The following is a 24,774-nucleotide window of genomic DNA, read 5'->3' as shown; positions in this document are numbered from 1 at the left end:
ATTGGAAGAGGGTGTCTGATGAGGAAAAGGTAGTATAATAAGACTTCTTAGGCAGTAGTAAAGAAGAACCACCTTGCCAAAACCGGTTTGGCTCAGTGGATAGAGCGTCGGCCTGCGGACTGAAGGGTCCCGGGTTCGATTCCGGTCAAGGGCATGTACCTGGGTTGCAGGCACATCCCCAGTAGGAGATGTGCAGGAGGCAGCTAATCGATGTTTCTCTCTCATCGATATTTCTAACTCTCTATCTCTCTCCCTTCCTCTCTGTAAAAAAATCAATAAAATGTGTTTAAAAAAAAAAAAAAAAAAAAAGAAGAACCACCTCTTGTTCTTTCAACATTATTGAGGTATAATTGACAAATCTACACTAATAAAAGAGAAAAATGGTAATTGGCGTACGGCGATACCATTTTCATTGGCTAATCAGGGCTATATGCAAATTAACTGCCAACTAAGATTGGCAGTTAACTGCCAACAAGATGGCGGCTAATTTGCATATGTAGGCACAATGCAGGGAGGTGAAAGGGAAAGCAGGAAGAAGCCCCCTGCCACTGACAGTGATCTGAAACCCAGGGGGGAGCTAAGAGCTGGGGGGCAGGGCAAAGGCAGCCCTGGGGCCGCCTTTGCCCTGCCCCGCAGCCATGATCGGAGAATCAGGCGCCTTTTCCACCCTGGCCAGTGATAGCAGGAAGTAGGGGTGGAGCCAGCGATGGGAGCTGGGCACGGTCGAAGCTGGCAGTCCCAGGAGCTAGGGGTCCCTTGCCTGGGCCTAAAGCGAAGCCCACGATTGCGGCGCCCCCCGCTGCCACTGCAGGTCCCCGCTGCCTGGGCCAGACACCTAGACCAGAGGCATTAGGCCTGGGCAGGGGCAGAGCCTGCAACCGCGGGGAGCTGGGGGTCCCCTGCCCAGGTCTGACACCTCTGCCGGAGGCCTCAGGCCTGGTCAAGGGGCCAATCCGGTGATCGGTGATCGGAGGGTGATGAGGGTCAACTCCTCTGGCCGAGGCATCAGGCCTGGGTGGGGGGCGGAGCCGGGGATTGGGGAGATATGATGGTCCCCTTGCCCAGGCCTGAAGCCTGGGTCAGAGGCGTCAGGCTTGGGCGGGGGGTGGAGCAAGCGATCAGAGGGAGATGGAGGTCCCCTGCCCAGGCATGATTCCTGGGCCAGAGGCCTCAGGCCTGGGCGGGGGCCAGAGCCAGTGATCGGGGGGAGATGGGGGTCCCCTGTCCAAGCCTGACACCTCTGGCGGAGGCGTCAGGCCTGGGCAAGGGGCCGATCAGGCGATCGGAGGGTGCTGGGGGTCAACGGCTGAGGGCTCCCAGTATGTGAGAGGGGGCAGGCTGGGCTGAGGGACACTCTCCCCCCCTCCCCCACACCCAGTGCACGAATTTCATGCACCGGGCCCCTAGTAAAATTATATATGTTTAATATTTAATATACTATATTGAATATTATATATGGTATAAAACATCACTTGTTATATGTATTCATTGTGAAATGATGACTACAATCAAATTAATTGACATACGTTACCTCAAATAGTTACCCTTTTTTTCCTTTTTTTGGTGATGGGAATACTTAGGATCTACTATCTCAGCAAATTTCAGGTATGTGATACAGTATTATTAACAACTAGAGGCCCAGTGCATGAAATTCATGCACTGGAGGGGGGGACGGGGTTTCTTAGCCCAGCCTGCGCCCTCTCATAGTCTGGGACCCCTTGCTCCTTACTGCTCACTTGCTTTCTCCTTACCACTTGGCTTGCTGCTCCTTAGTGCTGCTGCAGAGGTGGGAGAGGCTCCTGGCTGAGTGACGCTCCCCCTGTGGGAGCGCACTGGCCACCAGGGGGCAGCTCCTGCATTGAGTGTCTGCCCCTGGTGGTCAGTGCGCATCATAGCGACCAGTCATTCCACTGTAATGGTTGCTTAGGCTTTTATTATATAGACTAGTGGCCTGGTGTATGAAAATTTGTGCACTGGCGTGGGGGAGGGGGGGTGGTCCCTCAGCCTGGCATGCCCCTGCTCACAGTCAGGGAGCTCTCACAGGATGTCCTACTGACGGCTTAGGCCTGCTCCCTGCCTAAGTCTGGCCTCCCTCTGTGGGAGGCAACCGGCCAATCAGGTATATAGATACTTTCTGAAGGCAGCATGGACTCCTTCCTAAGTTCTTTCCTCTGTGGTTGGAGAACGGGGACTAAAAGGTGGAGACAGAACTGTGGCCGGGCCTGGGGCTCTTGTAGGCAGCGGAAAGAGGGAGTGGGCTAGGGAAAGGCTAGACACAGTTTCCTTCAATTGTCCTCCCTTCCGCCAGGCCCCTCCCTCCGCTTTTTCCTTGTCGTTGTGGGCGCTCGGGCCTCGGACCAACAGGAGCCCAGCGATGGTGGTGTTCAGCCCCCTCACTTCTTAGCTGAACGTACAGCCACCTTGCATTCCAAGCAGGGCTGTTTTCAGGTGGCTACAGCACTGTAATGCACGCCTCCTGGCCTTTCCCCCCTCGGTTTCTTCCTTGAGTCTGTTGCAAACTTCACCGAGACACCGAAGCAGCTCTGCCCTGGTAGTTCTGCACCGGCCCCTGCCCGGGCCCTGCTGGGCACTCTTCCTTGAGGTCTCCAGGTCCACAGTCTGAGCTCAGGGAGGTCGCCCAGAGCCCGTTCCCCCAGGCAGGTGGGCAGGGGAGCTAGCTTGGAGAGCTGGAGGAAGATGGCAGAGTAAGAGTTGGTATGAACCAGTGCCTGCTCAGCCAGACTTCCTGAGCTCCCCACCAGGCCCAGGCCGGGCCCCCTTCCCCATGCCGGATGATTCTGGCTGAGGTCCCCTGCGAGCCCGGCAGGCGGAGGTGCAGGCGGTGTGGCCTAGGGCACCAGTGGCCCCGAGCCTCCTCCCCCTCCCTGAAGCGTAGGGCAGGGTTGCAGCAGCTCAGGGCTGCCCCCAGGCACCATGCATAGAGACACCGCTCACCGCTGAGCCACCATCCGGCCCAGGACCTGTGGGGACTGGGGTAGCCTCAATATCCCACCGGCCCCACCAAAGCCAGACTCAGCTTGGCCAGCCACCCCCGCTGCCTGAGGGCTGCATGTGCCCCTCGGGCCTCATCACCCTCGTGAATTGCTGCAGCCCAGCCATCCTGTCCCAGGAAGTGGCTGTCCTGATCGCCATGGCTCACTCCCCGGTGCAGTCGGGCCTGCCTGGCAAGCACGAAGGCAGGAGCTGGGCCGCCGAGGGGAGGGAGGAGGGATGTGCGTGCCAGGGCAGAAGCGGGAACTTGGCGGTGTAAACACAGCCCCCTCACGCCATGCTGGCCTGTTGCGCCACATTCCTGGACCCCTGGGAACCCCTGTTCAGCACTGCACTCTCGGGCCTGGGGGCGAGGGATCCGGGGCTACAGCCTGGAGGCGGCCCTTGCTGGCTTGGAGTCACAGTGGTCGGTCAGGGAGGGATGCGGGTTGCCATGAGGCAGCCTAACACAAGTCCTCACTGCAAGTCCCCGCCTCTCTCCCTCCGAGAGGTCAGCAGTTCAGCCCTCTCGCATGCTGAGTGCGCAGCCTGGCGTTCCGTTGAGCCTTTGGTCGTTTTTTGGATGTTACGAACACTGGCTCTTTATATATGTAGATAGTCACTATACTGTAGATTAGATACTCAGAACGTATTCATCCTATAACTGAAAGTTTGTACCCCTTGACCAACTAGCTCCTATATCCTCCACCCCTTAGCCCTGGTAACCACCATTGTACTCACTGGTTCTATTGTGAGTTCAACTTTTTTTTAAGATTCCTCATAAGAGTGGGATCATATGGTTTTTATCTTTCTCTGTTTGGCTTATTTACTTAGCCAGATGTCCTCCAGATTCATCTGTTATTGCAAATAGCAGGACTTCTGTCTATTTGCATGACTAAAAAATGTTCTGCTTAATATGTATATTGTATTTTCTTTGTCCATTCATCTGTTGGTAGACAATTAGGTTGGCTTCATATCTTAGCTATTGTGAATAATGTGGCAGTGAACATGGGAATGCAGGTCTCTTTGAGGTACTGCTTTCATTTCCTTGAATAGATACCAAGGAGTGGGATTGCTGGATCATATATAGTTCCATTTTTAATTTTTTGAGGAACTTCTGCACTGTTTTTCATTTACATTCCCACAAGACTGTACAAGGATTCTCTTTCCTCTACATTAGCGGTTCTCAACCTGTGGGTTGTGACCCCTTTGGCGGTCAAATGACCCTTTCACAGGGGTCGCCTAAGACCATCCTGCATATGAGATATTTACATGACGATTCATAACAGTAGCAACATTACAGTTATGAAATAGCAACGAAAATAATTTTATGGTTGGGTCACAACATGAGGAACTGTATTTAAAGGGCCAGGAGGTTGAGAACCACTGCTCTACATCCTCATCAATACTCACCAATACTTGTTTTATCTTCTTTTTGATAATAGACAACCTTAGAGGTGTGAGGTGATATCGCATTATGGTTTTGATATGCATTTCCCTGATGACTAGAGATGTTGAGCATGTTTTCATTTACCTGTTAGCCTTTTGTGTCTTCTTTGGAAAAATGTCTATTCAGGTTCTTTGCTCATTTAAATCAGGTGATGATGATGTTGATAACAATGATAATGATTTTTGGTATTGAGTTGTATGAGTTTCTTATATATTTTAGATATTATTAGCCCTTTATTAGATATATGCTTTGCAAACATTTTTCTCTTAACTATAGATCGCCTTTCATTTTATCAATTATTTCCCTTGCTGTACAAAAGCTTTTATTTTGATGTAATTCCATTTGTTTATTTTGCTTTTGACTCTTTTTTTAGTATGATATCTAAAAATTCATTGCCCCAGAAAAGTACCAAAGAGCTTTTCCCCTGTGTCTTCTTCTAGGAGTTTTATAGTTTCAGGTTTACATTTAAGTTTTAAATCCATTTTGAGTTAATTTTCTGTGAGTGATGTAAGGTAGGGATTCAGTTTTATTCTTTGGATGTGGATATCCTATTTTCCACATCCAAAAGTACAGTAAAAAGACTATACTTTTCCCTTTGTATGTTTTTGGTGCCCTTGTCAAAATTAGTTGACTGTATATACATGGGTTTATTTCTGGCTTCTCTATTCTATTTCATTGGTCTGTGTCTCTGTTTTTATGCCAGTAGCATATATCATACTGCTTTGATTAATAGAGCTTTGTAATAAAGTTTGAAATCAGGGAGTGTGGGGCCTCCAGCTTTGTTCTTTCTCAAAACTGCTTTGGCTATTTTGGGTCTTTCATGTGAATTTTAGGATTATTTTTTTTTTATTTCTGTGAGAACTACCATTGGTATTTTGAAAGGAATTCCATTGAATTTGTAGATTGTTTTTGGATAGTATAAACATTTTGTTTAGAATGGACATTTTAACAATATTAATTCTTCCAATCTGTGAACCTGGGATATCGTCCCATATATTTGTGTCTTCTTCGATTTCTTTCATCAGTGCCTTATATTTTCAGTATATAGGCCTTTCACTTCCTCGATTAAGTTTATTCCTAAGTATTTTTTTATGTTATTGTAAATGGAATTGTTTTCTTAATTTCTCTTTCAAATAGTTTATTTTTAGTGTATAGAAGTGCAACTGATTTTTCTATGTTAATTTTATATCCTGCAACTTTACTGAATTTATTTATTAGTTCTAACAGTTTTTGGTGGGGTCTAATTTATATATATATATATATATATATATATATATATATATATAGTCATGTCATCTGCAAAGAGATGATTTTATGCCTTCCCTTCTAATTTGGATGCCCTCCCTCCCTCCCTTCCTCCCTTCTTCCCTTCCTTCCTTCCTTCCTTCCTTCCTTCCTTCCTTCCTTCCTCCCTCCCTCCCTCCCTCCCTTTCTCTTTATTTCTTTGCCTTATTGTTCTGGTTAGTACCTCTAGTACTAAGGTGAATCAGAGTGGTGAGAATGGTCATCTTTATCTTGTTACTAATTTAAAGATAATGCTTTCAGATTTTCACTGTTGAGTATGATATTAGACTTGTCAATATAACCTTTATAATGATGCATATATCCCTATTGTACTTTTGTTGAGAGCTTTTCTCATGAAAGGATGTTGAATTTTATCAGATACTTTCTATGCATCTGTTGGAATGAACATACGATTTTTGTCCTTCAGTCTGTTAATGTGGTAAATCACATTTGTGCATGTTGAACCATCCTTGTATCCCAGGGATAAATCCTACTTGATTTTGATGTCTGAGACTTTTAAGGTGCTTTTGAATTTGGTTGGCTAGTATTTTGTTGAGGATTTTTGCATCTATCTTCATCAGGATGTTGACCTACAATTTTCTTTTCTTGCAGTGTCTTTCTCTGGCTTTGATTTGAGGGTAATTCTAGCCTCATAAAATGAGTTTGGAAGTGTTCCCTCCTGTTCAATTTTTTTTGGAAGAGTTTGAGAAGGATTGGTATTAATTCTTTAAATATTTGGTAGATTTGACCAGTGAAACCATCTGGTCATGTGTTTTTCTTTGTTGTTGTTATTACTGATTCAATCTCCTAACTCATTATTAGTTTGTTCAGACTTGCTATTTCTTCACGATTCAGTCTTTATAGGTTATATGTTTGTAGGAATTTATATACATTTCTTCTAGTTTATACTTTCCTTTTAGAGCTACTTTTGCTGGATCCCATAGGTTTTGGTATGTTTTGTTTCCACTTTTGTTTGAAGATTTTTTAAATTCTCCTTTTGATTTCTTTTTTGACTCATTGGCTATTCAAGAGTGTGTTGTTTAATTTCCATGTATTTGTAAATTTTCCAGCTTTCCTTTTGTTATTGATTTCTAGTTTCATACCATTGTGGTTGGAATAGATACTCGATATGAATTTAATCTTAAATGTATTAAGACTTGTTTGTAGCTCTGGCCAGTGTGGCTCAGTTGGTTGAATGTTGTCCTGTGCACTGAAAGTTCCTGGTTCAATTACTAGTCAGGGAACATACCCACGTTGCAGGTTTGATTCCTGGTCTGGGTGTATGAGACAACCAATCAATGTTTCTCTTTCACAGCAGTGTTTCTCCCTCTCCTTTCCTCTCTCTAAAAATCTAGAAAAACATTTTAAAAAGGTAGCCTAACATATGATCTGTTCTGGGGAATAGTCTGTGCATTTGAGAAAACTATTTTGCTGCTGTTGCGTGGAATGTTCTATACATGTCTGTTAGGCCCATTTGATTTAACATGTAGCTTAAGTTCAGACAGAAAATCAATAAGGAAACATTGGACATCCACATTTCTTTCCTACCAATTATGCATTCTACCAACTAATCCCAAACTATAACTTTAGCCTTCTAAAATTATATGAAGTCTTTTAAAATTACATGACAAACAGATTTAATTCAACAAGCTTTTCCTCTAGCTTTTCCTTTGTTCAACCTGTCTATCTACTTGGAATGCCTTTCAATTTCTTTGCCCCAAACCCAAGTCTCCATCTGTCAGAATTCTAGGTATCCTTCGATACTGAGATCAAATACAGTTGACCTTTGAACAACTTGAGGGATAGGGGTGCCAACCTCCCACACAATAAAAAAATCCACATATAACTACAATAAGCCTGCTGCCTATGTGGATCCCCATCCATCAAAAAAATTTTTTTTAATTTCAGAAAGAGGAAGGTTGAGGAAAAGAGAGAGATAGAAACATCAGTGATGAGAGAGATCATTGATAGGCTGCCTCCTGCACTCCCCCTACTGGGAATTGAACCCACAACCCTGTCATATGCCCTGACTAGGAATTGAACCATGACTCTCTGGTTCATGGTTTAATGCTCAACCACTGAGCAACACTGGCTGGGCCAGAGTTTACTTTTGGAAAACATAGGTTTGAAATGCATGGGTTGATTGAACTGTGAGTGTCTGTTGAAAAAAATTTGCATATAAATGTATCTGTGCAGTTCAAACCCATGTTGTTCTAGGGCAGCCGTGGGCAAACTACGGCCCGCGGGCCGGATCCGGCCCGTTTGAAATGAATAAAACTATTGAAAAAAAAGACCGTGCCCTTTTATGTAATGATGTTTACTTTGAATTTATATTAGTTCACACAAACACTTCATCCATGCTTTTGTTCTGGCCCTCCGGTCCAGTTTAAGAACCCATTGTGCCCCTCGAGTCAAAAAGTTTGCCCACCCCTGTTCTAGGGCCAACTGTATGAATTAAGAATCAATGCCTGAATTTACATTCAAAAGTGACTTCTCTCCTTCTATTTGGTTCTTATGGTATTCATATTACTTTCAAGTTAATTATAACCGACCTATTTGTAGGGTACTTTTTGCACATGTATTCTCCCTTCAGCTCTATTGAAAGACCCTTAGAAATTAAGATCTAACTCATTTTTGCCCTAGTTTGTTTGGTTCAGTGGATAGAGTGTCAACCCTCGGACTGAAGAGTCCCAGGTTCAATTCTGGTCAAGGGCAGGTACATTGGTTGCAGGCTTGATTCCCAGTTCTTATCGGGGCGTGTGGAAGGCAGCCAATCAATGTGTCTCTCACATCAGTGTTTCTCCTTCTCTGTCTCTCCCCATCCCTTCCACTTTCTCTAAAAATCAATGGAAAAATATCCTCAGGTGAGGATTAACAACAACAAAAAGATCTAACTCATTTTTGTATTCCCTGTAGGACTGGCATGGTTCCTTGAACATAGTAATTTTCTAACGATAAATGATAGCAAGCCTTAATCCTATTCTTAGGGATCCTGACTCTGAAAGGAAGGGAACCTCCATTTGTTAAAGATTGAATTGTATCCCCTCTATCCTCCAGAGCCATGTGTTGAAATCCTTACCCCCCTTTACCTCAGATTCTGACCTCATTTGGAAATAGATTCATTGCAGATATACTTAGTTAAGATGAGGTCATATTGGAGTAAGGTAGCTCCCTAATCTAATATAATTGATGTTCTTATAGAAAGTGAAATTTGAACATAGGCACAGGGAGCATGCCATGTAAAGATGGGAGTTGTGCAGCCATAAGCCAAGACACTACCAGAAGCTAGGAGAAAAGCCTGGGACAAATACTGTCCTAGAGCCTTCAGAGGGAACATGGCCCTGCTGACACCTCGATCTCACAATTCTAGCCTCCAGCACTGTGAGACAAAACATTTCTGTCATTTAAGCCATCCGTTTTTAGTACTTTACTATGGTAGTCCCCGCAAAGTAAGGCCAGCCTGGTTTTCCCACCATCCTCACAATGAAAAAGAGGGGGTGTTTTAGATGATCATTTTCTAGGTGGAACTGAGGGTTGAAGTGGGGCGGCCTGGTAACAAAGTTACCAGAGCCTTCTCTGCTACCTGCCACCCTTGTCGTCAGCTCCAGCCTTAGAGTTCTCACAGCCTTCCTTCTGGGCATCTTTAGCACCAGAATATCAGCTCACAGTCTTTGATCTCCAAACCTCTCCCTCCCTCAGAAGCCCATCTCCATTATTAACACTCTAGAGGCCCCGGTGCATGAATTTGTGCACCAGTGGGGTCCCTTGGCCTGGCCTGTGGGATCGGACCAAAACTAGCTCTCCAACATCCCCTGAGGGGTCCTAGATTGTGAGAGGGCACAGGCCAGACCAAGGGACCCCACCTCTGCACAATCAGGGCTGGGGAGGGACACAGGAAGTTGGCCAGCTGGGGAGGGACCATGGGAGGGCTCCAGGGCATGTCCAGCCTGTCTTGCTCAGGCTCAGTCCCAATTGGCCAGACCCCAGCAGTAAGCTAACCTACCTGTCGGAGCATCTGCCCCCTGGTGGTCAGTGCACATCATAGCGAGTGGTTGAGTAGCCTTAGCATATCATTAGCATATTATGCTTTGATTGGTTGAACGGATTAACGGACACTTAGCATATTAGGCTTTTATTATATAGGATTCCTCTCAGTTCCTTGGCCAAAACCTTCTGCGACCCCTCCCTTTTCTCATCCCCAGTTTAAAAAGAATCTGGATATCTGCTGTCTTTTGAGAAGTAGGAAGATCTGGCAACATCAGACCCTAATTACTGTATGGTGGTAATTGACTAGACCAGTGATTTTGAGCAGGTGTGCCACAATAATGTTTAAAACATGCAATACCTGACTACTTAGTCAGGGGCACTGACCTCTTTTCTCTTAGATTGTCAAATTAAAAAAATGACAATAGCCAACACAGCAAGAGCCATCCTCTGTGAATGAATCAAAATTATACCTATGTTTTTGGTCCGAGTTGCAAAAAATATATTTTTTGGTGTGCCGCAGAACTTTAGTAATTAATTTATGGCTGCCATGAGATGAAAAAGGTTGAAAGTCACTGGACTAGACTGATGAGCTGCCCCTTAAGGTCCAGGTCTTGTTGGCACTGGGGCCTGGAACACTGGCAGCTGGAGGTGAGAACACTGCCCTTCCTCACAAGCCTGTAAGGCGCAGAGCTTCTGGTCCTGGGCTGAGTCATACTGCAGTTTGCATCCTGCTGTGTCATTAGCTGGGAGCAGCCATGGAAACTCCTTAATTTCACTGGGCCTCCGTTTACTGAGATAATAATTGTGCTCACCTCATAGGGGCCTTGAGAGAATTAAATGGTGCACACCAAGAAGTTAGAACTTGGGACTTTGCTGGCACTCCATAAATGTTTACTTGTATTGTTGTATATTCAAGAAAATCTCATCAGCACTTATCCAAACTGCCTTATTATTTTTCATAAAGGGTGTATTCACTCCTTAGGTTTTTTGTTTGTTTGTTTTTGCTTCTGCCCATCCCCCACTAGTTTCACACACATTAAAAAATATGGCGGTAGATTATACACTCATCCTCACGGCTGGTCTAGCAGGGAATTTGGTACAAAGCTCCTGGGATCCAACTCGGCTGAGCTCCCCGGCCTCTCCTGGATGCCAGGCCCTCTGTGCTCACCTGCCTTCTATGTTTTGTAGGTTCCAGTGACCAAGGGTACAGCTTGGTGACTGGTCTCCAGGGGCCTCCAGAGTTGCCAGGGGGTGCCTCTAATTAGGTACACTGCTGAGCGCACAGGTATTTATCCTAAAGGCTAGAAGGGCTGCTGGGAATAGCTGCTGAACATGAAATGCAGCCAGCAAGTCTGGTGTTAGTTAAAAGCATGTTACCTGTGATTTGAGGCATCAGCAAAGTCCAGACAGGGAAACAGTGAGGACTCCCCACCCCATTTCCATTGTATTCCCCTTATAGGGCCACTTCTAAGCAGACCCACTCAGCTGATGTTTATTGACTGCATTTTCCTAATCAATAGGGATTTATTAAATAATCCTGAGTGCCAGATACAGTATCTGGTATCAACAATAAATGAAGTGATGGGATATAACCCTACCTGTAAGGAGTTTATAGTCTGGTTATTGGGAGAGATGGATGAGCTAATAGTGGTGGTGGGGTTGGGGTTCACAGATGTAGGCCATGGAATCCCAGAGTGGGGGATCCTGACTCAGCCTGGGGTAAGATTTCATGCAGCAAGATTTCAATAGAATTTCTAAGGTTCCTGGGGCTTCCTATTTTAACTATGGATCAGGGTTATAAAGCCTGATCTCAAATGCTAATGCGTGTCTAAACCTGTATCTCAAGCCAGATCATTCCCACAAGGTTAGGACAGATGTTTACAACTGCTCACTGGACTTCCCACAGGCAACTCAAACTCAACATGTCCACATGGGATTTTCTTCTGGGGGATCATCATATTTGTCATTATTGATCTATTGCCTCTATAAAATTGAGCTTTGTCAGGACAGGGATTGTGACTGTCTTTTTATTGCTCCATCTCTAGTGATAGCTCGGTGGTTGGTTCATAGTAGAGGCTCAATAAACATTTGATGACTAAGGGAATTAAATGACATCTAAGGTGAGAATTGAAGGGTGAGGGGTTATCCAGGAGGGAAGTGTGTGTGTGTGTGTGTGTGTGTGTGTGTGTGTGTGTGTGTAGGTAATAGTGGGTAGCAGTAGGAAATAAAATGGGGAGGGAGTAGCATCTGATCCTTGGGGGTGACAAAGACTGTAGTTCTGTAGCTCATATGGTATAGGTATAATAGAGCCAATTTGGGGAGGCCTGGGAAGGGCTGACTATACGAAGAATGTGGAGTTATTAAAAGTTTTAAACAAAGGAAATGCATTACATTTGATATGCAAGTTTTAAGGTCCAGGAAATGGATTGGAGAGGACATAGTGGAAGCAGACGGACCAATTTGATGGCTTCTGCAGGAATCTTGATTAGAGATGGGGTGGCTGGACAAATTACTGTAACTAAGACGGGGATGTGGGTAGATTCCACTATGACTAGGGATATAGAATTGCCAAGAGCAGGGAATTATCTATGGAGAAGGAAGGAAAGATGCCTGAATGATGCCTTGGGAGGGTGCTGGAGTCATTCACTTGCATGATAACAGAGGAACAGGAGCAGTGGGGAGAGAAAATCCCTGTGGACACGTTGAGTTTGAGTTGCCTGTGGGAAGTCCAGTGAGCAGTTGTAAACATCTGTCCTAACCTTGTGGGAATGATCTGGCTTGAGATACAGGTTTAGACACGCATTAGCATTTGAGATCAGGCTTTATAACCCTGATCCATAGTTAAAATAGGAAGCCCCATGAACCTTAGAAATTCTATTGAAATCTTACTGCTTGTGCATTTGTGTTGGAGAGTTAGCTTTGTATCAGCTTTTCCAAATGTCCATGTCCCCAAATAAGTTAACTCTTGATCTGAAGCTGGAAGGAGGTAGGAGAAGAAGGGAAGAGAGCTGACTGCTGTGGGAACATCAGCATTTCAGGGTTGGGAGGCACTGTGCCAAGTCAAGGGTCAGGGAGGGTCAGAGTATGGGGGACAAGATGAAGGTTTACAGAAAATGTTAGCTTTGCTGTTTATGAAACACTTTCACAGACATGGTCATTTCATATCTTAGTAACTCAATTAGATATTTATCATTTTGCTCTGTGTCAGTTAGCGTTCAGTACAAGACACAGAAACTTGGCTATAAATTTTAAACAAGAAGGGATTTAATACAGAGAATTAGGTGCTTACAAAATCACCAGAAGGGTGAGCCTTAGGAAAAGATTTCCAGATCAAGAGAGAAAGAAGGTCAGAGTGCAACCCTGGCACTGGGTTTGAAAGGCCACTCACAATGGCTCTGCCAAACCTGCACTGCTTCCACCCCTGGGGTGCTGGGGAAGGCGCAGGGATAGCTGTAGTTCAAGTCTCCTGTTTCCATGATCTTTCTGGACAGCATTAAACAGTCAAGAGGAGCCAGAAGATGGCCCCACCTTACTTCTACCTTCTAGAACTCTCTGCATGAGTGCATTTAATTAGTGGATCCCAATTAATCCCTACATCCTTAGATTCAGGGAAGTTTGGAAAATATAACCACCTCTCTACCTATATAAGGAGAGTGACGTGGAGATAAAGAAGGGGCCAGATGGTAAATATTTTAGTTTTTGTGTGCCTATTGTAGCTACTACAAAGCAGACATAAACAGTCCAGAAAGGAATGAGCATGGTTGTGTTCCAGTAAATCTTTATTTATAAAAATGGGTAATGGGCTGGATTTAGCCTGGGGTCATCGTTTTCCCACCCCTGAAGTAAGTCAGTCAATTCACACAATGATTACCATGGGTTTTTCTTACAGATGAGGAAACTAAAACCAGAGAGATTCAGGGTCATTTAGCCAAGTGCAAGTGAAAACATATCCTGGTTATTTTGGTTTCAGGGTTCATGCTCTTTTTAGCAAACCATGATCTGGGCCCCCCTCCTTTGGGGAGACTTGAGATGTAACAGAGGAAATTAAATGTATGCTCCTTTGTTACAGCCCATGGTTAGAGCCCCAAGAATGGGGCAAGATGCTTGTGTATACACAACATTTTTGATAGGAGAAATTAGGACAAGTTTCATTGTGAAAGTGCTTTTAGCTAGGTGTTGAAGAAAGGCGTAACTTTAACACGAGGAGATGTTGGGGGTTTGGGAGAAAGTAGGGCTCAAAAGAGCATTTCAGATAGAGCTGGAAACTTTAAGGCAAGTTTAGAAAAGTAGATAGGAACCCAAACTCATCTAAACATTGTGACCTTCGAGGGTGTAAGCAGAGATAAGGCTGGATTAGGGAGAAGTTCAGATGTTAGGATAGGAATCCACCTGAAAAGCAGAAGCACTGGCATTTTTGAACAGGCCTGGGATACACACATTACTTAGGAAGAATTATCTGGTGTTGTGATATAGAATTTTTTGAGAGTTAGAAGACACTGCTAACAAGAATCCACGTCAGACGTTGTTGCAATACTTTTGCATGAGGATGCAAAAGAAGCATTGGTTTTGAGGGATGTCTTGAGCCATTTGTGGGACTTGTAAACTTATAGATGTGGGTAAAGTAGAAGGATGGCTTTGGTAGTGAGGAATGAGAAGAAGACCAAAACTTGGAAAGCTAGGAGCAGGAGCAAGAAGGGTGGTGAGTTCTGTCTTCGATATAAGGTGCTGAGGAGAGAAATGGAAATATGGGTCAGACAATTGGAAATGTGGGGTTGATCTTCAAGAGGGAGGTAGTTGGGAGTTTGTTCATGTAGTTGGACAGAGAGCCACAGAAGGGCTCAGACCTCCCAGGGAGTAGGGGTAGTGGAGGATGCCCAAAGCAGGAACCAGGGGATTTAGGCAATTGAGAACCAGGAGGGGGACAAGGAGAGGAAAATAGAGTAAGTGGGGTAGGCAGAGTGCCAGGATAGGTATTGTACCGGAGGAGTCAGGGGAGGAGCTGTTTCCAGAAAAAGGAATGTCCAGTTGTGTTGCATGCCACAGGGAGGTCGTATTCATGAAAGGCCCTTGGATCACACAACCATGATGGGTGACCCCTGAGAGAACTGTTTAGTGTGTAGTGAGTAAATGGAGGCAGAGGCTGTCCAAGCATGTTAAACTGGCGCTGGCATGCAGCCCACCAGCCACAAGTTTGACATGCTTGCGCTGATCTCTCTCTCTCTCTCTTTAAAAATATCTATATATTTTATTGATTTCAGAGATGAAGGGAGAGGGAGAGAGAGAGAGAAAAACATCAATGGTGAGAGAGAATCATTGATTGACTGCCTCTGGCACACCCCCCACTGGGGATCAAGCCCGCAACCCAGGCATGTACCCTTGACCGGGATCGAACCCAGAACCCTTCAGTCCACAGGCCGATGCTTTATCCTCTGAGCAAAACCAGCTAGGACTTGCAGTGATCTCTTAAGGAGTTTGATACTGAAAAGAAAGAGGAGAGATGGTAGGTTGACATTTTTGTTTGTTTTAAAGTTGATTAATTCTTCAGTGCCTGAATACCATAAATGACTTAACTTATCAGAATATATATTACTAGAGGCCTGGTGTATGAAATTCATGCACTGGCGGGGGGTGGTCTCCCAGCCTGGCCTGCACCCTCTCGCAGTCTGGGAGCCCCGCTATCGATTGCCCTAAAGAGGTAGGCCCTGCCCACCAGCCAGGGCTCCTCGATGGATTGCCGTGTAGAGGGAGGCCCAGGCTACCCGCCGCAGTGTCGCTGGCCGGGTAGCCAGGGCCTCCCTCTTTGTGGTGATCAATCGCGCCCTGCAGAGGGAGGTCCCGCCCACCTGCCGCAGCATGATCGGTGGCCTGGGCCTCCCTCTTTGAGGCAATCACAGAGACCCCCAATTGATCATCCTACTGGCCGATAGCCTAGGCCTTCCTCTGTGGGGTGATCATGGGGTGAGGGTGGCCCTTCCCCCCCAACACACACACCCAATCGCACTGCACCCGCCTTGGCTGGCCTGGCACCAGTGGGTGTCATAGCGTGGTCATCTGGACGGTCGGTCGTTCTGCTGTTCTGCCATTCATTTGATTTGCATACTACACTTTTATTATTATAGATGATTTCTCCCCTTCCCCTACCATGCCTTCTCCCTAAAGAAAAAGTAGTTGAAAGAGGAACACCATCTAGTTCTCTCTTGATTTAAGGATTCATTTTTTGGGTCAGTTGTTTGTGTCTGACTTGACTGCTTTTTGGCCCTGCGGGTGGCCTCTTCTGGCAACCTGTGAGGTAACAGACAAACGCGTGCAGTTGTTAAGCCAACCGCCTCCAGCTTTGAGGCTCTGCTAAATTGGGAACACGCATTAGTCCCAATCTAAGTCTGCACTCAGAGGGGGGAAAATAAGTCCCAACTTTGAAATTTCTGAGGTTATACATTCATGGAATATAAAATCAGCAAGTTGATGATTTGTGTCTTACCTCACAGGATTTCTTTCAAACCCACTAGAGAATTGCTGTGCGGTGCTGTGAAAAGTTTGTTCTCTCCAGAGTCTTTCCTAGAAAAAAAGTAGGTATGCCCAAGCCCCCAAAGGAACTATTTTATACATCAGTGCCTTCTAGGATAATCAACAAAAATAACACCTTGCAGCAGAAACGGCAAACCAAACGAATTCTGGAGTTTCAGGTGGGAAATGATTTTATCCATCTCAATTAAAGACACATTCTAACTCTTGTTTCCTTTCACACCTTGGTCTGTCGCCTCCACACCAAATCAGTTTGATATCAGATAGGTTATGAAATGGATGCAAGAAGAGGTAACTTGGGTGAATATTTTTTCCTCAGTGGAATTCATTTCCTCACTCCCATATTTACACAGCGATGTTATACTTGAATGGCCCTAAATTGTGTTTCTCTGGAGCTCTTCGGGGATTAGAGCCCATAGTTCTCTTTCACATTTGTATAGAACTTTAGTTTTCGAAGTGTTTAGACATCCATGACTCTCATTTGGCCTCACAATAAGCTGTGAGATGGACAGCACAGCCATCATCTTGAAGCTCACTGCAGGGAAAGGAACAGAGACGCAGAGTGGTCCACCAGCCACCCAGGGACACACAGGTTGCCAGTGGCCGATTCAAGGCAGAAGCTCAAGTTTCCCAGCTCCACATGCAGTATTTTTCCCATTATGCTTTGGGTGGCATCTTTGGCATTAAGTGTTTTCTTTCATTGTTAAGCACCTCAACGTCTGTAAGCTTTGGATAACATCAAGTTGGTTTCTGGTCGGACATTGATCGTGGAGGGCCAAGAGCAGAAACCACAGACTTTAAATGACAGTTCCCCTTATTGGAGGTTTGGCCTTTATTGATCAGAGGTCTCTTGTTAAGGGAAGGTATACATTGGTAGAAGAGGTTTGTCAAATCTTTAAAAAAAAAAAGGAAACTTCTGGGCTCCTTGGGGATTCTGATTATGGCAGAGTTTGCAAATGTGAAGTATCCTCCTATATAATAAAAGCCTAATATGCAAAGCAACCAAATGGCGGAACTACCGGTTGTTATGACACACACTGATCACCAGGGGGCAGACGCTTAATGCAGGAGCTGCCCCCAGCCCGCAGGCCTCAGGTCAACCAAGGCGGGTGCCAGCAGGGGCCCCTGACTGCCTCACTGGTGGCCCCACAGATGGGCCTTGATTGCCGCCAGGCCTAGGGACCCTACCCATGCACGAATTTTGTGCATCAGGCCTCTAGAGTACTTGATAAAGCCTGGAGTACTTTATAAAGGCAGTGGACAGTGTGTTTCCTGGGAACATTGATTTTTGCACCTGTTAGTCTCTGGACACTGCTGTCTTTGGCACATTGTTGTTATAAATATGTCTGTGTTGCTCCTCTTTTAGAAATGGTCTGTTACCCAGCTTCCTGGAGGTTTTCTGTGTGCGTGAGCCTGTGCTTGAGGTAAATGGGACATGTTTACTACCGCAAAACTGAAGGTAGTGACGTTAACAATACCCTCACCCCCGAGTAGTCTTTAAATATTCTTAACCCTGGAGATGGCCCAAGAAATTGCTTTTTCTTTTCCCTGTACCACTCAGCACACAAATCCTAAATTACTGCTGATCAAAGACACATAAAGTACAAAGCAATAAGTATTTTGTTTCTGTATTTTAGGGAATGAACAATGAGTGAAAGCAACTCCTTGATGAGGGCTTAAAAATATTGTCATCATTATATGGATTCATAGAGCTGAGACCTCTATTTTGTTCATTTGTTGACTGCCATGTCATTACACTGCATTGAGGGGATTTTTAAAAGCAGCTTTATTGAGATATAATTCACATATCAATAATTCTCCTAGTTAAGGTATACAATTCAGTGGTTTGGGGTATTTTACCTTTATTAATTTCTAAAAATCATGGTATAATATATACAACACGGAGTTTGTCATTTTAACCATTTTTAATATACAATTGAGTGGCATTGGTTACATTCACACTTTTATGCAACCATCACCACTATTTCCCAAACCTTTTCAGCACTTCAAACAGAAATTCCGTGCTCATTAAACAATAATACCACCAGAAGAAGTTTTGAATATGCTTTGATAACTACTGTCAGCTATATATCAGGCCTTTGAGGACGATTTTGTTAATTCTTTAGGGGACATTTATTCTTTTAGGGGAAGTTCCATATAGTACATGACACAGGTTGGGTTCACTCAGGAAGCAGCCTTTGAGATTCGTAAGCAGGACATTCTCAGGGAATCCCTTAGGGTCAGCACTTGTGAGGAAGGGAAGGAGGCAGGATTGGGCAGGAGAAGATGTCTGCCTCCTCAGGGGAACCCTGGAACTGGGACCCCTTTGTATCCTGTAGTCATAGGATGCAGCTGGCCCAGGAAGGGATGTGAGCAAGGCCAGTTCAGGACAGGGGATAACATTTCACCAGCAGCAGTCCCAGTAGGTAGGGAGTGGGGGAAGGAATAAAATCTTCGGTACTTGGTTCTCAAATGTTGCTGCCCATTGGAACCACCTAGGCAGCCTCAAAACACTCTGCTTGGCTGCATTGATATGGGGGTAAGAAGTGGGCATCGGAGTTTTAAAAGCTCCCCTGGTGATCCTAATGGGCAACGGTTTTGGAGTGTCTCAGTCCTGAGGAGGCATCAACACGTCACTGTGGGCGGTGCCTAGGTTCTGGAGTCAGGAAAATTTGAGTGAGGTTCAACCATTTACTAACTCTGTGAGTTCTTATTTATGTCCTGCTGATGAGACGTTGCTACCGGGCTTTTAAAAGTATGAATAGATGTGTGTTTGGGTGGCAGGGCACTTAAAAATCAATACAAAACCGGTGATCACTTCCATGAAAATTTGGCAGAAGACAACAATGTATAATTATCAAAGAAAAAATTCAAATTGCCTTTAAATATTTGAAAATGTATTGTCTTAATATATTGATTGTCTTCATTTGTCTTTCATGTCTGAAGAAATGAAAATTAAGAGTGTTTGCTTATAGTACTCAGGAATGGTCAAGGTGGTGGCCGGAGACATTTTCGTACTCTTGCTGTCAGTGTATATTGATATACATGTTTGGTGAAACATGCAGGAATATGCATAAGAATACTTAAAAAGCAGATGTCTTTTGACATAGCAAATATAATTCCAGAAATTTATCCGGAGGAAATAACAGGTAAGTGTGTAAAGGTGTTTGCATAGAGCAGTGATGGCGAACCTTTTGAGCTCGGCATGTCAGCATTTTGAAAAACCCTAACTTAACTCTGGTGCTGTGTCACATATAGAAATTTTTTGATATTTGCAACCATAGTAAAACAAAGACTTATACTTTTGATATTTATTTTATATATTTAAATGTCATTTAACAAAGAAAAATCAAGCAAAAAAATGAGTTCGCGTGTCACCTCTGACACGCGTGTCATAGGTTCGCCATCACTGGCCTAGAGGTGTAATTGCTGAGCCTTGTTGGCAACTGTGGAAAATTGGGCATGGCATAAATGCTCCTTAATAGGGTATTGGTTAAATACGTTCTGGTAATACCTCTTCTGGAACTGTATAGTCATTAAAAATAATAATGTAGCCCGGCCAGTGTAGCTCGGTGGTTGAGCGTCGACCTCTGAACCAGGAGGTCACAGTTCGATTCCCAGTCCCTTCTTCACTGAAAAAAAAATTAATGATAATGTAGCTGTCCATGTATTTACAGAGGCAGAGAGCCACCATGTACTTGTAAATGAGAGAAGCAGTTAACAGAACACATGAGCCTATTTTCGCATTAAAATTATGTTTGCATTGAAATGTCTGTAAGAAAAATACCAGATGTTCACAGTAAACTATTTTTTTTCCCTGAGTAAAAGAATTACAGGTGAATTTTACTTTCCATGTCATATCTCTCCGTAATATTTAGACTTTAGAAACATTACACATATATGAACTTAACTTTTATGTGTAAATTTTATATTAATGAAAAATATAGAGCCATGTCCAAAAATTATGTATTTCTAAAATTATGTGTGTGTGTGTGTGTATGTGTATCTCCACCTATCTATCCAGCAGTCTAAAAGGGAAAAATATGTAATCCAATTAGTGGTTCTCCCTAGAATTTGGGGACATGGGTGATTTTAATTTTTTTCTTATGCTCATTTATACTTCACAGGATTTTATAATGAGATTGTATTCACTCTTATGAGAAAAAAGTAGCTTTTAATATTTCAGCATGCTTGCCTGACCTAGTTTTCCAACCACTCTTGCATCTATTTCATGTGAAGGGTCCTTTGATTAGCATTTTTTTCTCCGCGTCTTTCTCCTCACCTTCTTATTTACATGATCACTATTACGTGTTGAATAGTTGTGTGCAATATCCAGTTATGGGCATTTATTCAGACTCTCACATTTGTTATCAAGTTGTGCATTTTCACTTTACTCATCGTTTCCCCCCCAAGTAACGTTTGACCTTTAGATGTGGCACCTTCAAGCGCAGAATCCGTCATCTGCCATTATGCTTTTAATTCATCTATTAAACGGTCATGTGTCCTCAATAAATATTGATACTAAATTAAGTCATTCCCTGTTTGCTTTTAGGTAGAGCTTTGAGGTTATCAGATTTACCAGGCAGGTAGCTTTCGTCAAGGAGAAATGCATGGAAAGCTTCCAGCAGGCGAGGCTCTTCTGTGTGGCAGACAAATCTCATTCATCTCTTTAGGCCCCAAAGTAAACATTGCCTCCTCTGTCGCATCATCTTGACTCCTCCTGGGAAGCTGGTGCTGACTTCTCCATATGTTTCTTTATGGCCTTTATTAATTTTTATTGTAAGCAGTGTGGACGACTATTATCCCATTAGACTTCCAAATAGAAAATGTGGTAGCCATCCACCAGTCCCCCAGTGGTCATTACCTCCTGGGATTTATGCCCTTGATAAATTGATTATAATAGAAGTGATGATAGGTCATTTCCAAGATTAGGTTACAAAAGACTGAGTTCTTTCTGTTGTATCACTCACTCTATGGAAAGCCAGATGTCATGCTATGAAGACAGTCATACAATGTATGGAGAGAGGCTCGCGTGGCAACAGCTAATAAAAAAAAAACACAACCAGAGGCTGGCCATCAACCAGGTGAGTGCACTTCAAAGCAGATCCTCTCCTTGTGGAGCCTTTGGATCAGTGGTTCTCAACCCTGGCTGCACATTAGAATCACCTGGGAATCTTTTTAAAATTCTGATTTCTGGGCCTCATCCTCCAGAAATTCTGTTTCTTTGTTATGGGGTGGGGCCACAACATTAGTTACAAAGAAACAGAATTTTCGGAGGATGAGGCCCAGAAACCAGGATTTTAAAAAGATTCCCAGGTGATTCTAATGTGCAGCCAGGGTTGAGAACCACTGCTTTAGGTGTTCCAGGTTCTACCATCAGCTTGACTGCAACCTCCTCAGAGACCCTGAGTCCAGTCCATCCATCTCAATGCCTCCCAATTTTGACCCTCTGAACCATGTGAAACAATAAATGCTTGTTGCTTTAAGTGCTGAGTTTTGGGGTAACCTATTGTGCATCAATAGAGAACTAATAAGAGGTTGGTATTAGAAGTGGGGTGCCAGTGCTACAGAAAACTAAAATGTCATAGAGGCTTTGAGTGTGGGCAGTGTATAGTGGAAAAGCTATAAGAATGCTGAGGGACATGTTAACAGAAGCTTAAAGTGCTTTGAGTACCTTGTCCGTAGAAGTTTGGATTTTGAGAAGGCTGCCGGTGAAGGCTTAACAGAAAATGAGGAAAATCACATTGGAAACTGGAAAAGGGAGTCTTTGTTATAGAGCAGCACAAAATTCAGCAATATTGTTGTGGAAGGGAGAAAGTGTACCTAATGAACTGGGTGATACAGTTAAGGAGATTTCTGACCAGAGTGTTGAAAATACCTTCTATTTTTTCCCCTGTTACTTATAGTAAAGTTTCAAGAAAAGAGAAACTGAAGGCAGAAATAGACAAAAAGAGCCAGGACTTGCTGTTTTTGAAGATTGCCATCTTCTCCATATGGCACATGAAGCTAAAAATTAAGAAATGGCTTCTGAGCAAAGATCAAATTTGGGGCATTATAGGAAAACAAGTTCCAACAGGAAGCCAAGGGTGTAACTGTAAAATGTTTTATTTTATATTTTAATTGAATTTATTGGGGTCACATTGGTTAAGGTTTCAGGTGTGTAATTCTATAACACATCATCTGTATATTGTATTGTGCGTTCACCACCCCAGGTCAAGTCTCCTTCCATCACCATTTATCTCCCCTCACCCGCCATATTCTCTCCTCCCTCCTCCCACACCCATTCCCCTCTAAAATCTTTTCTTAAGATCCCAAAATCAAAGACGGTGTCTCAGGGTACGGTGCAGCCAGCTGAAAGGCCTTCTAAAGAGAGCCAGGGTTTGCTTTATGGATCCTCTCATTCAAATAGCAGAGCTTCTTGGAAGCTCGAGGACATTGTCCCTCAGCAGAAGCCCAAACTGAGGAAGGACCATTGCAAAGAGGTTGGTGGGTATGGCTTTTGTCGAATGGAATGAACCCTAAAAGGCTTCACAGAAGGCTCAAGGTTTTTAAGAGAGTTATACTTGAAGAGACACCATCCTCTTGAAGTGAAAGGGACATGGGGAGGACAAAATAAAAAGAGGCGTTTGGACCTCCAAGTATCAACAAGGAGGAAACAGGCTGGGAAAGCTAGTCAGCTGTGAACACTGACTACCTTTAGTGAAAATGGAAGGATGACCGAGAAGCCAGAACCAAGAGCCCAGAGAATGAAGTTAAGGGTCATAGAGAATTATTCTCAGACCTCAACTTGAGACCTAAGCAAAGACCTTGAAACATTTGCTTGGTGGGGTTTCAGAATTGCTGCCTCTTACACGCTTCCCTGTTTCTCCCTTTGTGAGTAGGAGTGTTTATAGCAGTTATTCTCTGCTTGTCCCACCGTTGTTGAGTGTGTGAGAACAGATAACTTGTTGCTTTAGTTGCACATGTCTACAGGTTGGGAGAAATCATATTCAAGGATCTGCAGTTTAGGGACTGCACTCAGGAACCTCATCTGTACCTAGACCCGATTTGGATGATGAGGGTCTGCATGTGCAGCTGATGCTGTGAGGGGATGATACTTTTGGGGCCCATGGGAGGGGTCAGTGTTTATTGCTTGTAAGAGATATATGAATCATTGGGAGCTAGAATGTGAGGCTGTGGTAGGCAGCCTCCAGGACAGCCAGCCCCCTGTGATCCTTAATTCTTGGCATTCAGAGTTGTGAATCCCGCCTCTTCCCACACTGTAGTAGGGTTAGTCCTTGTGACCAAGAGCAAGAGTGATGGTTTGTCACTTTGAGGCAACTTATTAAAGACTGCATCGTTGCCTGGTTAGTATGGCTCAGCAGTTGAGTGTTGACCCAGGAACCAAGAGGTCGCTGGTTCAATTCCTGATCAGGGCACATGCCCAGGTTGCGAGCTTAATCCCCGGTGGAGGGTGTGCAGGAGGCAGCCGATTGGTGATGTTCCTCTCTCGTTGATGTTTCTATCTCTATCCTTCTCCCTTCCTCTCTCTATAACAACATATTAGAATAAAAAGACTGCAGCTTTCACATTGGGCATACTCTCACGCTCTTGGATCACTCGCCGTGGGGAATGCCAGCTGCGGTATGTGGAGGGCGTTCAGGCAGCCTTGTGGAGAGCTCCACATGGTGATGACCTTTCGCCTAAAGTCACGTGAGTGAACTTTCTGGTAAGTGCCCCAAGGCTTCAGAGGATGGAGCCCCAGCTGACAGCCTCACTGCATCCTCACAAGACCCTGTGTAGAAAAGAATTAGCATAGGAGGCCCGAGACTGCTGTCTTTAGAAGGGTTGCTTATAATATTGGCTCTTGGCTGGCATCTGGGTACTTGGATTTAGGGAGGGTTCCCTCCATTCTCTAACCGATATGAGTGGTTTAGTGTGCCCAATTATGCAAACATAGTTATTTATGATGAATACCTGCTTCTAACTTGGAGTCTGGAATTTTGGCATGTGTTAGGCAGCCCCCCTCCCCCCCCTACAAAAACCCCTGGGAACTGCGTCTCTAACGAGCTTCCCTGGTAGACAACACTTCACCACGTGTTGCAGAGTCAGATGCTGGAGGAACGAAGCCTGTGCTGTGTGACTCCATGGGGAGGGGACTCTGGGAAGCGTGTGCCTGGTTCCCTACAGAATTGACGCCACGCCCCTTTTCCTTTTGCTGATTTTGCCTTACATCCTTCTGCTGTAATAAATCATAGCATTGAGTCATATGTGTGAGTCCTGTGAATCCTCCTAGTGATCCCTGAACCTGGGGGTGACAGAGACCCTGAGCCAGAACCTGTGAGATAATAATTGTTTGTTAATTTAAGCCACTGAGTTTTGGAGTAGTTCCCCCTCGCCACTCCCCCTCCCCCCCAGCCACAGGTAACTAATACAAGAAGCCCCTCGTTCTCGCTCCCCAGCATAGTGTCTGGAACGTAGGTGCTAAAGAAATATTTGTTGAGTGAATTGATATTTCTGCCTTTGAAGAATTTTCTAGTCCATCTGGTTGCTTTGCAGGA

General features: G+C 44.4%; 1 protein-coding gene across 11 annotated transcripts in view; it reads left to right on the top strand.

Moving 5' to 3' along the window:
• RGS6 (regulator of G protein signaling 6) overlaps window positions 1–24,774 on the top strand; it is a 488,382-nt gene that overhangs the window by 46,522 nt on the left and 417,086 nt on the right. The gene's annotated exons all lie outside the window — the stretch shown is intronic.

This window comes from Myotis nattereri (assembly GCF_964212035.1).
Source record: "Myotis nattereri genome assembly, chromosome: 1".
Classification (NCBI taxonomy): domain Eukaryota; kingdom Metazoa; phylum Chordata; class Mammalia; order Chiroptera; family Vespertilionidae; genus Myotis; species Myotis nattereri.
The sequence above is the reverse complement of the archived record's forward strand: the minus strand, read 5'-3'. Positions and strand labels throughout refer to the sequence as shown.